The following is a 15,572-nucleotide window of genomic DNA, read 5'->3' as shown; positions in this document are numbered from 1 at the left end:
GATTACAATAACCACAGCAGAGTAATAAATACATTGTTAGTAATTAGAGGAACGTTAAACATCAGTGTAGTGCATCAGCTTCGTAAGTGATACTAGTAACTTTAAAAAAAAAAATTATGAATTTCAATATATTTAGATTAGATTAGGAATTTACAACAGCAAAATGAACACAATGCCATTTACTGAATGAAAACTGAACCGTAAAGTCACGCGATATTGTATCTGTCAGTGTTGCAGAATAAAGTGTTGCTATGCGGATACACCATTTATGTAGGGATTGCGTACATCCAAATTCTATAATTAAAGAGTCATTTGAGCCATCAAGTTCACGACCCAAGCTCGGATCACAATTCCTGGTTAATGAAGTATACATATTCACATATACAATACCATTGTATTCATTAGCAAAACAATAATAAGCAGTTTATATAATGAATATTTATGAGCAGCAATTTTCAGTCTTAAATGATCGCAAAAAACTACCTGCGTAACAGGGGTAGGGAGCGGAGAAAATGATAACTTGAGTGACGTTCCTAATAAAATGTATTACTTACTTTTCATTTTATTGAATGCTTCTTCATAATATCAAACAAATTTTATTGCATAAAATACGTTATTTTATGCAATAAAAAAATCGGAACGCTTTAAATGGAGGAAAAAGCATTCATCTAATAAAAAAAGAACCAAAGCGGAAACCACCCAACGTTCGATAAGAGCGCCACAGAAAATTCCTTAAAATACTGAATGAAGTTGCTGTTAGGGAAATAATTCACATCAGTATTTGTTAGAAAAGATTAATAGTGTCCAAATATACCTCACACAGCTTTTAACTAATAGAATAACAACACCTGACAGCTTTACGCAAAGCTGCAAATAAAAAGAAGTAATTCGTATTATTCTGGTATGTTCGTGTTTGGTTTTATAGAATGTGTATACGTGAAGCAAACCGACACATTTTTACAAATTCAGCTTTCATCACGCGATGTGCACATTCTAACCTTTGTCTAGATTCAAGCTACTTGGCTTTATCGAAGCCTTTGTACCAAAGGCAACCATTGGAACCTATTCATGAACCCGGTGGCAAAGAAAACTCTTATATTTCAACGGAGATATGAGAGAGAAAAAGTTTATAAACTGCTGGAGTTAAAAATACATTAGAATTCAATCCTTTTTGAATATGAAATATGATATAGCAATCGAAAACGACTTGATCCAAATATTAATGTTGAAATATTGATGTTATGGACGAAATATTCCTTCTTTTAAGTATCACACCGTATAATTCTGATGAAGAGTAGTGCTACATTTTCATTACTGACTAAAGGCATATCCTGGTCAGTAAGGACATTATTGATCCATTCGACTAAATAAGAAAATTCCACATGATGTTGAAAGAAGTATAAAATATTCACAATTATTATTTGTGATATTATGTCATATATTTTATTGATTAAAATATATTTGCAGGTAACGGTTCACGGCCATGAATGCTTTCCGATATTTTTTTTATGAAAGGGTGTCGCAAAAAAGAAATTTTTATGTGGGATTCCGCAGTATATATAAAAAAAGGTTATGCAATACTGGTAGCGTTGTGTGACAGAGAGTGCTCTCCCAGAATGAGTTTTTGCGATGTCACAATGATAACTGTAGTGTAATATCACTCAACTCGGATCCACTTGATTTGGAGAAGCCAAAATCCTAAAAAATTTGAAAAAAACGAAACAAAACATTTTTCTAATTTTTTTTAAACTTGGTGAGCAACACTTTCTCCATTAATTCTCTTCCTTTAAAAATGGAATTCAATTTCTTTTAAATTTTTATTAAAAATAATTTAATTTTTTAAAAACGTAAAATTCCCACAATTAAGATATTTTATATTGTCGTGAATATAATATCAATGGTGATGACACACCACAGGCAAATATGACAAGAGCAAGGAAATCTTTCAGGTAATTGTATACTCTTAAAAAATAAAAATAAAAAAAAGGATAACTGACGTTTTTTTTTATTTTTTATTTTTTTTAAGGACACTGCTGAAACAACAGCAGTGTCATTAAAATAACTTAATCAAATAATGAAAATACTGTTATTAATTTATTATTAACATAAATATGAAATACAAAACACTATAAAAATTTTAGCATTGTGATACGAATAGACGATAACCATATCTTTTTTATATATGAAATAACAATTACTTTTTGATTCTATTTTTACATAAATTTTATTTAAGTTGGGCTTTTTCAATAGATAAAAATATACAATTTAGGAAATCCCTATTATGAAATTCAACAGGTTCCTAAAATATTTTTATTTTGTACTGTTTATGTTTTGTACAGTTTGTATAAACTGAAAGAATGTTAATAACTTTTATGTAAAGTTCAATAAATGACTGATGGCATCATTTTTTTTTTTTTCGGATCCTACATGCCTCGCATTAATCTCTCTCCCCTTTTGATCGGTTCTTTATCTACATCAAAAACGGAAAGATGATGTTAGAGATCGGAGGGAGAAAAAAAAAGGTGAAAGGAAGAAATTTCACTGATAATTTTGGTATCATGTACTAATGTACATTACACTCAGCTGGTAACGCTTTACTTTGGCGATCCGCTTATATCGTTCCATAAAACTTTAGGAAATGTTTCTTTAAATTGTTGTTCTAAATAGAATCAATAATAATAATCCCTTGGGAAGAAGACTGACGTTCGTACACCTTCGTGTATCCTCTTCCGCTAATCCAGTCAGTAATCCTTCCCCCTCCTCCATTTATTAATACATTTTTATGTATTAATTATCTATTAAGATAAGTGAAATATTCATCCGTGGAAACCTTTATATTTCAATTCACCAAATGGCAACGGAGTAACCCGAAACTAACTCCGTAAATCCAATCGCCCCGCAGAATAACTGCATTAACAACACAGAGAAAAGTTCGCTGACCAAAATATATTTTTGGCTTATTTAATAAAAGGACCACTAAATTGTACTTTATTTCATATACCGTACTTAAATAACTTTCTCTTTATAATTACAAAGTAAGCAATCTTCATGACATTTACCTACGAGTGGTCTGAAACGTTCTCGGCCTCGACCATAGATAGCAACACAATCGGCAATTCTTTTTCAAAAGAAATTCATTCGGAGTTCATAAAAGTTTATAGGCACTATTCTCCTTCGTTTTCGACAATTAAGAAATGGGCTGCCGAGTTTAAACGTGACCGTACCAGTCTTGAAGATGATCTGCGTGAAGGACGTCCAAAAAGTGTAAAACAACCAGAAATCATTGATCAAGTGCACGATATGGTATTGGATGACCGGCGAGTCAAAGTGCGTGAAATTGCTGAGACCATAGGCATTTCAAAAGAACTTGTAGGATATATTTTGCATGAAGAATTAAATATGAAAAAGCTTTGCGAAAAATGGGTGCTGCGCTTGTTCACAGCAGATCAAAAACGCACTCGCATGAAAATTTCTGAACACTGCTTGGACCCGTTTTAACAAGAATAAAACTAATTTTGTGCATCGATTTATTACTATGGATGAGACTTGAATTCACCATTACGCACCAGAATCCAAATAGCAGTCAAAACAGTGGACTGTTCAGCGCCAAAGAAGACAAAGTCGGTTCCATCAGTAGGAAAGGTCATCGGTGTTTTGGGATGCTAAAGGCATTTTGTTTATTACTTATCTTGAAAAGGATAAAACAATAACCGTGGAATATTATTCCGATCTTTTAACCAGAGTAGACGAAAAATTTCGTGAGAAAAGACCCGGTTTGTAGAAGAAAAAAATCATCTTTGATCAAGACAATGCACTTCCCCACAAAGGTGTTTTGGCAATGGGAAAATTAAAGGATCTGCACTATGAATTGTTGGAACATCCACCCTATTCCTCAGATTTTGCTCCCTCTGACTTCTATCTCTTCCCAAAACTAAAACTCTTCCTGATCTAGTCAGCGTTTTTCTTCGAATCAAGAGGTGATTGCAGCTGTAGAGGGGTATTCACTACAGGGACAGGATAATGGCGCTGGAACATCGCTGGAATAAATGTATTAGTCTTAAGGGAGATTATGTTGAAAAAAAAAAAAAAACTTTGAAATTATAAATTATTGTCAGGCCGACAACTTTTCAGACCACCCCTATAGTAATAATGGCAACAATAATCCCACAACAACTGCACACTTCCGGTTGCTCATCTATCCACACGATTTCCCTTTTCAAGTGGACTTTCCTTACCAAACGACAAAAGGTTCTAAATCCGAAGATATTGGGAAGAAAAAAAAATATATATATATATATATATATATATATATTTTTTTTTTTTTTTGGAACAATGGTCTGAATTACATGCTCTCCAAAGGAAATAGCAAATTCCATAAACATCCTGTTTATGAAGACCGCAATTTTATATTTCGTATGCTATTTCTTTCGCAGGACAAAAAAGTTATCCGGCTTACGTAATACACATTCATAATGTAAGTTGGCCTTGTGAATACGCCCGTCAAAAGCATTAAAACTTTTTCTTAGTTGATATATAACTTGTGCATTGCCTTTGCCCTAATTCAGAGGGAGGTTCAAATTACAATTCGCTGATATTTAGGGCAGTACGACGTGATGCTGCGTTAAATTTATGGAATGTTTTTAGCTTGAAAAGTTCCGAAAATCGCTAATTTCTGGGGTACGAATCCCAAGATTGGGCGGGAAATCTACAATTCACGAAGCCAGTTAGAGATTTTTCTATCATCAGATATATACGAGATGTTTTTGTATTAATTTAAAAATAGTTCTCACCAAGGAGACAAAAAGTATAAGTTTTAATACATTTTATTTTTGTTATCGTTACTAATGGGATGGCATATGACTTGAAATTATGTGAAACGAAACTAACAGCTTGCCATTTTATTTATGAAAAACTGACATGCGCGAATAGATCATTTGTAATACAGAAACAGTACTCGGGAGGAGCGACGATAATGGATTCATATGCAGAATATTAGTGATTTTACAAGCAGAATTACAGCTCTACAGTCAGGAATACAATTTTCTTAAAATAGCCATTTTCCCCCCTTTTCAATAGCTACTTATGTTTGCGATCGCGAATCAAATGCATACAATAATGATTTTATGTAAATTGTATATGCAAGTGTATGCAGCCAGCAAATATGGAAGCTCCACAATGCGAAATTCTTCGTAAGTTTCACAGTACAAAATAGTTTCGTGTTGACAAACTTTATCCCCACTTAAAATTAAGGAAGGAACCAGCTCCCGGATCATCCTGTATAATAAACAAGTGGTTGGGAGAGTGCACTAAACAGGTGAATAAATTTTACTCGATTTATGATTAAGCATCAATCCCAGAGTACATATACATTTTATAACACGTTACTAAGTGTTAAGTAAACCTGATTGTCATTTAATGTGCAAAACCGGTATTTAAATTTTACATTTTCATTAGACACGTGATTTTTAAGTAGAGTTCGAGAATATTAATATCTGTGTTTAAAATAATCAGGAACAATTGATTATCAACATTACAGTCTCTACTACCATCATATATAAATAACCCATCGTATTACATTAATTCCTACAGACGAATAATCATATAGTGAACATATGGTTATTAATAATGAAAATTCAAGGCAATGCTAAGAGAACTTAATAAACAAAATTTAAAAAAAAGATTACCTTTAGTAGAACAGTCTAAATTCTCAAGGAACGCACTTGTAAATCTAAACTCATGACTGCTACGCGGCACTTTAAAAAGCATCTGTACAACTTTGGGCATTTCCATTATCTAGTTCCGGTTTGATCATGCCTAACTCCGATATGGTGTTCGAGGGCAACGTACGTGTATACGTTTAAAGTACTGGTTGCGTTGGCAACCAAGTCGTGGTTTACCGCATCCACTCTAAGTTTACTACTAGACTTGCCGACCTCGTGTTCTATGACGTATTCAAACTAGTGACGTCACTAATACGCAATTCAATAACTCTTCGCAACGAACGAGAAATAAGGCTCATTGTAATGGATCACTTAATGAGTAGTACGGTTTTGCTGAATGATTTACGCGAGTTACTTTCAAACACAGAAATGGAGTGCATAGTAATGAATAAGAATTTGCAGAGATTAATCAGTGAGAGTCGTTTAGATTACTACATAATAATAAATGGATAAAAGTGACTTTTATGACAAATTTAAAAGATAAAAATGTCAACAATGTAAACAACTGCAAATGAAGTAATAAATAACTAGTATTCATGACATGACACCTGATGATCTAAAATGACATACCACAAATGTCACTGTCAAGGACGGACTTAGTCTCAAAGTGAATGGTTAGGCTACGATCGACTTTTGTAACAGACAAGACTTTACTTACAATCGAACTTCTTTGATATGGATTTGGATTTCATAACGCTGTAATCACTTCTGTGTAACTAATATCACGAATGATACTGTGCAGTTGTGATTATCCAATGTGAAATCTCAAGAACAGATAAACACCAATTAATAACAAGGGAAAAAAGTATACTATTGTAAATGAAACTGAAATATCAGAACTCCCCTCTGGAAGTTGTATTTCATATTTTTGTATTCAAGAATTCATTTTGTTCTTCGCTAAACACAAATAATCATAAGTGATTTCAAAAATTTGTTTAAAAATGGAGTTCTGTTAAGTGATTAATTTACCTTGTCCTGGATAACTCATATGAGTTCATGTAAAAGTTGTTTTTTAGTTGCTTGGTTGTTTGTCTTTCGTGTCTGGTATGCTTACTCATCAGTTAAATGGATAAAAAGGTTTCATTTGGGACTAAGGTTGGTCGATTCATCATGTCACACTTTCATAACACACCACTCTGTCATAGGATGAAGTAAAGATATCTATTTTCTATACTGTTAATTGTGATAGATCCAGGCTAGTTTGGCGTGAGGTTTCAAGACATTAGTTCCGATTTCAATCGGAACTAATGTCTTGAAATCATCCACACCAATCTCAAGTTGAATTCGTATATGATGAAACCTACGTGTTCAAAATTTGTTTTGGTGATGAGAAGCAACAAGCAAAAATCTACCGATAGAATAACCAACAGGCACCCTTAATCAGTCTAAAAAACCTCCGTAGCTCAGTTGGTATACACGAAGCCTTTTGTCGGAAAGACCTGAGTTCGATTCCCGTCCATGGCGTGAGGAACCTTTATCTGGTCTCTTTCGATTAAAGGTGAGTTAGCCGGTCTAATATATATATATATATTTTTTTTTTTCACCCGAAAACTCGGGTTTTTCGTCCCTCAGAATAGGCAAATCGGCCCCGTTGAACACACACACACACGGATCTACAGTCATAAAATACATACTTAATCCCTCATTAGGAGGGCTCAACCTTCCCCCCCCCCCCAAAAAAAAGGAAGAACGGAGAAGAAACTCCATACGAATAATCACGTCTGGAAAAGATAAATAAAATATCTCCCCTATATCCTAAAAAAGTACAACAGTGGCGCCACAGAGAATGGGGAATGAAGCAGAACGAGACGAAACACTGCGAATTCGAGCGCCAAACCTTGCACCAAGTGAAGATTGGCGGCAGCAAACAGTGGGTTCCCCAATAAAATACTTCATTCATAGATTAAAATAAATTTCATTTCTATATACAGTTTATTTTTTTAACAAAAAATCCTCTCAAGATCATTTGCATCCAGCGTGTTATATATGAGAATGTTATAATTATGAAAAACAGAAGTTTTTATACAACACTAAATTATATTAGATGAGTAAATTTCATCAAATTCGACAAGTTGAAAAATTTAGATTTCAGTGTAATAGCTAAGATCAACTTGAGTTGCTTCTTGTGACTTCAAGCAAAATACTGGTGAGCCCATCCTGAGTTCTGAGAAAATCATACTACTGGATTTCGAACTTGAAAAGCTTTGGTTAGGATCCGACTTAATATTCACATTATTTACTAGCTGTTCTATCAATGATTTCTAAATTTAAATATTAACCAAAACACTAAATCCACCTTATACTCCTTACATCTCTTTAAAGCCTCCATCTAATATACCCTCTTACCATATCACATATACTACCATTTGTCTGCACCTTAAAATTTTAAACTTCATTTTCTTGTCGACTCTTCTATCCAGGATGAAGAAAAATACTCTTTCCATAGCCTTTTCTTAAAACCTATTTTTTTTTTTAGAACTTGTTTATTCATCCAGCCAATCCCTAGTTTATAATAAAATATACTTCTCGGAATAAACTTAGACATCAAATTAAGCTGTCATTCCATGTCATTTCCGTTAATCTCTCTCAGCCTACACTTATTAACCTGATATCACAAAATTGGCTTTCTCGAAATTACACCTCTGATGTCTCCTAATTATATCTTCTCCCTTTAACCTTAATTCCCCTGCTATGGTCAAACGATCACTATCACACATAGGTTCTAAGTAATTAATATGTCCATCACTAATTCCTCTTAATGTTATTGCGAAATAAGATCCCATCTTCTTTTGTAGGTACACTTACATGTTACTCCGGATAACTAACATGAAGTAACCGGCCTATAATATTATTATTTCCTCCATACTCTAATCCTCAAGCTGCAAAATCCTTACAAGGCATACGAAAACGTGACACCATCTAAGTATATACTGTACTTTACAGTTCCCCTTCCGTGAATTCAAACAACTTTCCTATTATTATTTGGAATATTTGGTCCAAAAATGATTTATTCATTTACTTTAATGAGAAGAGATCCTTCAGTTACTAAAGTTTGAGAAACACTGCTTTAATCGTGTATATACTGTTCCGACTACTGCCTACTCTACTATGTACTCTCTCTCTAGCAAATTGTAATTTCTTGAAGAGAAATCCTCATTTGTATGCAAAATTTCAAATGCGGATCAAAACTTTGTAAAAACGGACATTATCATTTTTTTTTCTGCAGTGCATAATTTCACAATATCTTTTTACTTTGATTCGGCGATTTCTTGCCTATGTTCTAAAAGCAAAACACACTCGGACGAAGTATATTTCTAAAAGTTGGTTGGGTGCATCTGACTTTTAAGCCCCCCCCCCTCACCCATGACAACAAAAAAGAGAAAAAAAAATGTTTTTCTCTGCGCGGAACAATGACAAGATAAACTTACCAAATGGTGAAGTGAAAGCGCTGTCCTATCTATAAATACACAACTAGTAATATCAGAAGGTGCCAGCTAATGATAAATGCTATTCTGAACTCCAACCACCAAATTTTTAAAAGTGTTTTATGTAATTAAATTCTTAAGCTCTGATCTTTCTTAATCACAATTATCTCACCATTCTTTTTTTTTTCCTATTGTTAAAGCTTGTATTTTCTTTTATTTTTGACTTTGTTCCTACATAACAGAAAACTTTTACAATCTTAGTAGTAATAAAAACATCGAACTACGTTACCTGAGCAGAAGACTAAATTTTATGGCTCCTAAAGCAGTTTTCAGTTGTACCAACAGTTCTTTGACAGCTATAAAAACCTAATTATATCTAAATTATTAAACAGGAGGTGTTATGCTATTAATAGCTAAGATTAAATAAATCGTATGGTAAAAGATCGCGTAACAAAGAATTCAAAAATTGGGGATGGGGGGAAGTAAAGTATGGTATGGGAGGGTAGAAGTAAAGTGAAGGGGAAAATGAGTGATCGATAGTTATTCGAAGAGTGGACCAGGGTGGAGTTCTTTTGGAATGATAGCCTTGGGTTCCCGCATGATGGAGATAATGAACCTCTCCCTTATGGCTCCTGTTAACAAAATAAGTTTGGAGGCAATGCGAGTATTAATAGTGTGTTGTGAGGCGTGGCCATATCCTGGATCTTTTTTACCGACAGATTGTTACAAGTTCACTGCATCAAATGTAGCTAAAGGGGTGGAAGAGTGTATTTTTTAGAGCATTTATCTGTGTTGTGCTGATGACACAAAACGAAGAAAAAAAAGAAGCTATGCCCCGGGGGTGGGGGATGAGCTTAACTTTACATAAACAGTAGTGTCTGTTCTGCAGTAAAGTTTCGTGCAATCAAACTTACACATCATTATCTAATCGATAGTAAGAATGCGGATTCTACGATAATGAAGGGTACCTACCGATCTTTTTCACAGGAAAACAACTTGATTATAGATGTGATATGTACGGGTGTTTTTTCTGCGCTATACTTTAAAATCACGACAACCAAGAAAAAAAAAAAAACACTATAGCAAAATTTTCTATTATATGTTTTTATGCCATATACTCTTCCATTCGCTAATACTATTTCAAAGGAGATTTTTTTTCTTTTCTTTAATTTTTTTTTCTTAAATCTGTTGGATAAGCTATATTTCTTAAAATATGGAGGGACGATACGCGTAAGCCAAAACAGAATCAACACAGCTTGCTTTAAAAGATACCAAAATTTCAGTCCTTAATATAGCTTAAGTGATATAAAATATTCAACAAGACTCGATTATCAGTAACAGTGAAATTAAACTTACTCTAGACGATTTGTCGCTCGCTTAACAGTCTCATGCTCCACAGCCTGGTATTATTACGCATCAAAGAATTTCCTTTTTACTTGACAAAGTGGCAGAAATGTGCAAAAAAACTCAACAGGAACTGGTTAGGACAACGTTCACCGTTTGATAATGGGAGTCACGAAGAGCTTCCAAATCTGGTTATTTCCCCTTCCCTGTCCCGAAAACAATTTGGAACAATACGGAAATAATTATCCACTCTGCAATTATAGACTAACAGTGTACGGCAAGTATACACGATATTCTCAAAATTATTTGTACATCCTCTCAAGAAAGGGAAACATGTCGGTCGAACACTTTCAAAGAACTATGTGTAAAAGAGTGCGAAGAACGCCAACGATAACAAATAGCAGAAAATAGGGATCGCTGAAGATTACACAATTGCATCTGCCATTCGCATGCCGTAATGGTGATTTGTGCTTGCTTACATCAAACTGAATGAACTTGACAATGTCAACCGTAACAGTACCACATGTAATCAAAATATTTGCAATTTTCCTGACTGTTCTATCGCTAGCAGTGAAACATCAGTCAGAAAAACTGAGATAAGTATTGGCAACTTCTTATATGAGTAGTTTACATCATTCCTGAAACATTACCTACACAAAATGAGACCGAATCTCCAACTCTGAAGAAGACTACCAATAAGGAGTTACGTGCAGTTTCTAAGTATTCGTCACGTTAATAAATACAAAATGTCGTTTTGAGTTGCCCAGATTTCTTGAATTCTCCAATAAGGAGAGTCCTAAACACAGTTATAACTCGTTAATCAGTTTGTGATGACCCCTCCCCATCCACACACACACACACCTTTTTTTTTTTTTTTCATGAAATGCACAAGAATTCACCATTAGATGAATTTTTGTCCGTTTCGAAAATTATTTCGGGACCTCTTCCGGTCGAATTTCATTTTTGTTTTTAGAGCACTTGCAGATACATAAAAAAAATTTAAAAAAAACAAAACAAAAAACGATGAAATTATATAAGTACAATAATTACTTGGGCAGTAGCATTTAAAAATTTTGGTATTTAAGATATATACAAGGCGATGTCTACGTGACTCAATTATAGTTTCAATCGATTAGCAAAATGATTCAAACTGATAACAATACCGAACTAGCTGAATGGAATTTAATGAAATTTGGTATCTGGTAATTAACGAATTCTGTATTAAAACTTGTAGAGCAGTATTGATCTTTGGTTTTAATCAAATCATTTGTAGTGTTGATAAAATTAGGCAAAACAGTTACGCCTAAAAAAAAACTTTCCCCAATTTTACACAGTCGTGTAGAGATTCTTCCCAGTATAATTTTTAAAGTCCACCTATATATACACCAGTGGAGTAGCGTGCTCATTTCAGCTGAGTCTGCTGTCGTGGCATAGGCATCCGCACTACAAAATTCACGTCGATTTGACTGTATGATTGTAATTTATCGATGTGTGAAAGTTTTAAGAGTGTATAGCGCATCAGTTCTTATCTTAATTGGTCTAATGCAATTAATTATAATCAAATCTACGCAGAGTGGGGGGAATGTGTGTTTGTTTTAAGATACTGTATATTAGAAAACAATAATGAAGGAGGATGCTATATTTGGTTGATATATTTGAATTACTCAAAGGTGGAAAATTTGGAAGAGGAGGACGAGGCTTACCTCCTTCGACTACAATACTGCTTCCCATTGTAAATAGGCAAAAAAGTTATACATTTATCGAAAATTATATATAAAAACTTGCCTACCATGTCAGTTTACACTTCACGCATGCACATGAAATTCAGTAAACAAAAACAGCAACTCGTGACAAATCGCAACATTCAATTGGATTGGTTGACACAATAACCAATTAATTATTGGTTATTTATGTTAATATTAATGTATAATATCAGTAAATCTGATTTCTATTTTTTTTTTTTTAATGGCATCAGCTAGGTGGGTGTTTCTTAAACTGGGTTCTGTGGAAACGTGTAGGAGTTCCCAAGAGCATTTAGACATTTATAATCTCTATATTTGATGTAGCATCAGAGATAGAAAGAAAAAAAGAAGAAATTAAAACATTTCCATGAATGGGAAAAATAAGTTTTGGTGAAACTGAGTGTGGGAACGATCTTTATCACTGCTACAGGGGAATGACTCACCATGACTACGGTGCAGTGAACGCGTTGATATCACTAATTATTTATTAAATTCATTGAACGATATTGAGTAAACCGTACTAAGTCAGATTTCGTTGTAAAACACAAAAGTTTTTTTAATGTTTTTGATTAAAATGTTTTAATCCGCAATGTGTACATGGTCGAACGAATATGCTGTTGTCTAGTAATTTTTGTTGTTAGCCTCAGATTCAAATTATCTCATGAAATTTTTTTTTTCTCGTTATAAATCCATTTATACTGGATTGACGATTTGAAACTTTTTTTTCCCCGTTTCGCTATAACTGTATCATTTTAATGACAAAATTAGGTATAAATTGCCTTCTGTAGATGCAAAAAATGGCTCTATAACTTATTGGCATGGTAATGAATGGTTTCACTATAGAAAACTGCTATTATAAACCGCACCTGTGTGTGATTACCTGCAATCATTTCCATGTTTCATTCTTAGTGATGACTGCGTAAGTGACTCTTCAGGATCACTATTAAAATTGGTAGGTAATTTCAAATGGACTATTCTTGTGGTAAAATTAAGAAAAACAAAACTAGGTGGAATACGTGTCAAAAAAAAAAAAAATAGATTCAATTACGATAATGAATGCTGTCACTATACAAGAATACGATTATGAAATACAACTTTTAGTCATTGTCTTCAATCATTTCTTTACTTGGTGAAATACTGCATAAATCTTCTGCAGAAGTTACCTATAATTTTCATCAACCTAAACATCCTCCATTAATTATTTTTCTTTATACTAGCTACATGCATATCGAAATAATTTCCTCAAAATTTTCATGGTCATACTGGCTAAGTGCTATTTTTTTTTTTTTTACTTTCCTTAGTAAAGCATGCTAATTTCCTACTCTACACTTTCTTCTTCATATATGTAAGCGATTACTTTTTTTAGGTCTCCATCATCAGGTGATGGAGACCTAAAAAAGAATTAAACTATCTGGAAGTGAACCAACACAAGCAGAGATTAAGGTGTATGTGTTATCTACACTCCACAGGGCGTCAAGTCTCTGCGATACTAGGAAGCAGATGAGCTTTATCACTGGGTGTAATACCACGTTTTACTTGTTCGAGGATTGAAATAGCCAAAAATCATGTTTGAACCCTACAGCAACGTCCTGGATTATTCTCCCCTCCATTTCATTCAGTATGCAATATGAATAATTCCAAAATTATATCAGACAGCATAGAATGACTCGATATTTCTTGTTTTCCGGAGAACACCTTGTCAATGCTGATATTAATGTACACCAGTGTTTCTCAAAGTGTGGTACGCGAACCCCCGGGGGTCCGTGGCAATTTTCGGCTATGCATCATTAACGCATGGAATAAAATTTAAGTTTGAGATCGTAAAACGTTCCTATTGTATCACTGAATAAGGTACAGAGACATCTGCAGGCTGTGTAATATGTTTCTCAACAAATAGTGCAATTAGAGACAACTGGGTAAAAACGGAACTAATGAATCGCATGACCCCTCCCACATAAAATGCTGTATAGTAGACAATCAAAACCATATGGTGCACCGGCAACATATGGTTTTGTTTGAATGAACGTGTTAAAACCAAGAAATATATAGTGAATGTGTTTCAGATATTATATAAGGAATTCGGTTGAAGAGAATTAGCATTTCAACTGAACTGTCGGCTTGCTTTTGTCAATTAGTAGCGCGATCTTTTGTTAATACCGCACCAATCATATGGACGTCTTCATTGCTGCTTTATCTCTACTGGCCTACCATTGCTGTCTGTTTCGAGTTCTGCTTTCACTAGCCATTTGTTGAAGGACTGTTCGTTAAATACGGTAATTTTTTTTTAGCTTTCAAATTCTTAAGTATGGATCACTGGTTAAAGACTGGATTTTTAAAATGCGCAAAAGAGAGGAACATAGTAGATACAAGTAGTTGTCAGCAACAAGAAAATGTTGATATTGTATCTGGATCAAATGAAATTGATAAGTGTGTGTCGTCTGACATCTCTAAAGACCCAACTAGGAAGAAGATGAGAAAACTTCGTAAGTACGATATAAATTACTTGAAATGTGGATTTTCATGGACGGGAAATGAAGAGGACCTATTCCATTATGTGTGATTTGCGGTGAAACTTTAAAAAATGAAAGCATGAAACCATGTAATTTAAATCGCCATTTTGAATCGAAACATAATGAATGCAAGGACAAACCTGTTCGAATTTTTTCAAAATAAACTAAAAAATTTAAAAGAATCTCAAAAAGTAATGTCGATCGTGTCAGCAGGTAAAAACATGAAGGCTTTAGAAGCTTCATATCGTGTGTCGCTATTAATAGCAAAAAGTGGTGCAGCGGAAACAATTGGTGAAACTTGGGTCAAGCCTGCAGCAAAAATAATAGCGGAAATTATGATCGGAGATAATGTAAAAAGATCGTTTGATAGGATTTGTCTTTCAAACAAATCCGTTCATCGAAGAATCACTGAAATGGCTGAAAATATAAAACAAACATTGTTATCCGATATACATAAGAGTCGTTATTATGCGTTGCAGGTAGATGAATCCACCGACATTACAAATTTTGCAAATCTTCTAGTGTTCGTTAGGTACGAAAAAAATCAAAAAATTCATTACGACCTTTTATATTGCCAACCTTTGCCAGAACATACAACAGGAGAAGAAATATTCAACATCATAAATACCTTTATGCATCAAAACAAGCTTGATTGGAAAAGTTGTGTTGGAATAAGCACGGACGGAGCGAAATCCATGGTCGGATTTAAAAAAGGGCTTGTTTCAAGGATTCAAGCTGTTGCACCAAATGCAAAGTCGACACACTGCTGCATACACAGGGAGGCTTTGGCTACACATATGATGTCTACAGACCTAAGAAAAGTTCTTGATG

General features: G+C 34.0%; 1 protein-coding gene across 2 annotated transcripts in view; it reads right to left on the bottom strand.

The window, feature by feature from the left end:
- Window positions 1-15,572, bottom strand: part of LOC150096147 (uncharacterized) — a 155,844-nt gene that overhangs the window by 61,918 nt on the left and 78,354 nt on the right. Inside the window, exon 1 of one of the 2 annotated variants that reach the window (XM_090409521.1) lies at window positions 5,685-5,817. The exons of the other annotated variant lie outside the window; for it this stretch is intronic. The gene's annotated coding sequence lies outside the window, so the exon portion shown is untranslated. Of the gene's footprint in view, window positions 1-5,684; window positions 5,818-15,572 lie in introns of those variants that run through there. 2 annotated transcript variants of the gene reach the window in all.

The sequence above is a fragment of the Typopeltis vanoorti genome, chromosome 19 (genome assembly GCF_054136105.1).
Source record: "Typopeltis vanoorti isolate ZY-2024b chromosome 19, IOZ_Tvanoo_1.0, whole genome shotgun sequence".
Taxonomy (NCBI): Eukaryota; Metazoa; Arthropoda; class Arachnida; order Uropygi; family Thelyphonidae; genus Typopeltis; species Typopeltis vanoorti.
This window is presented reverse-complemented; position numbering and strand designations above follow the sequence as displayed.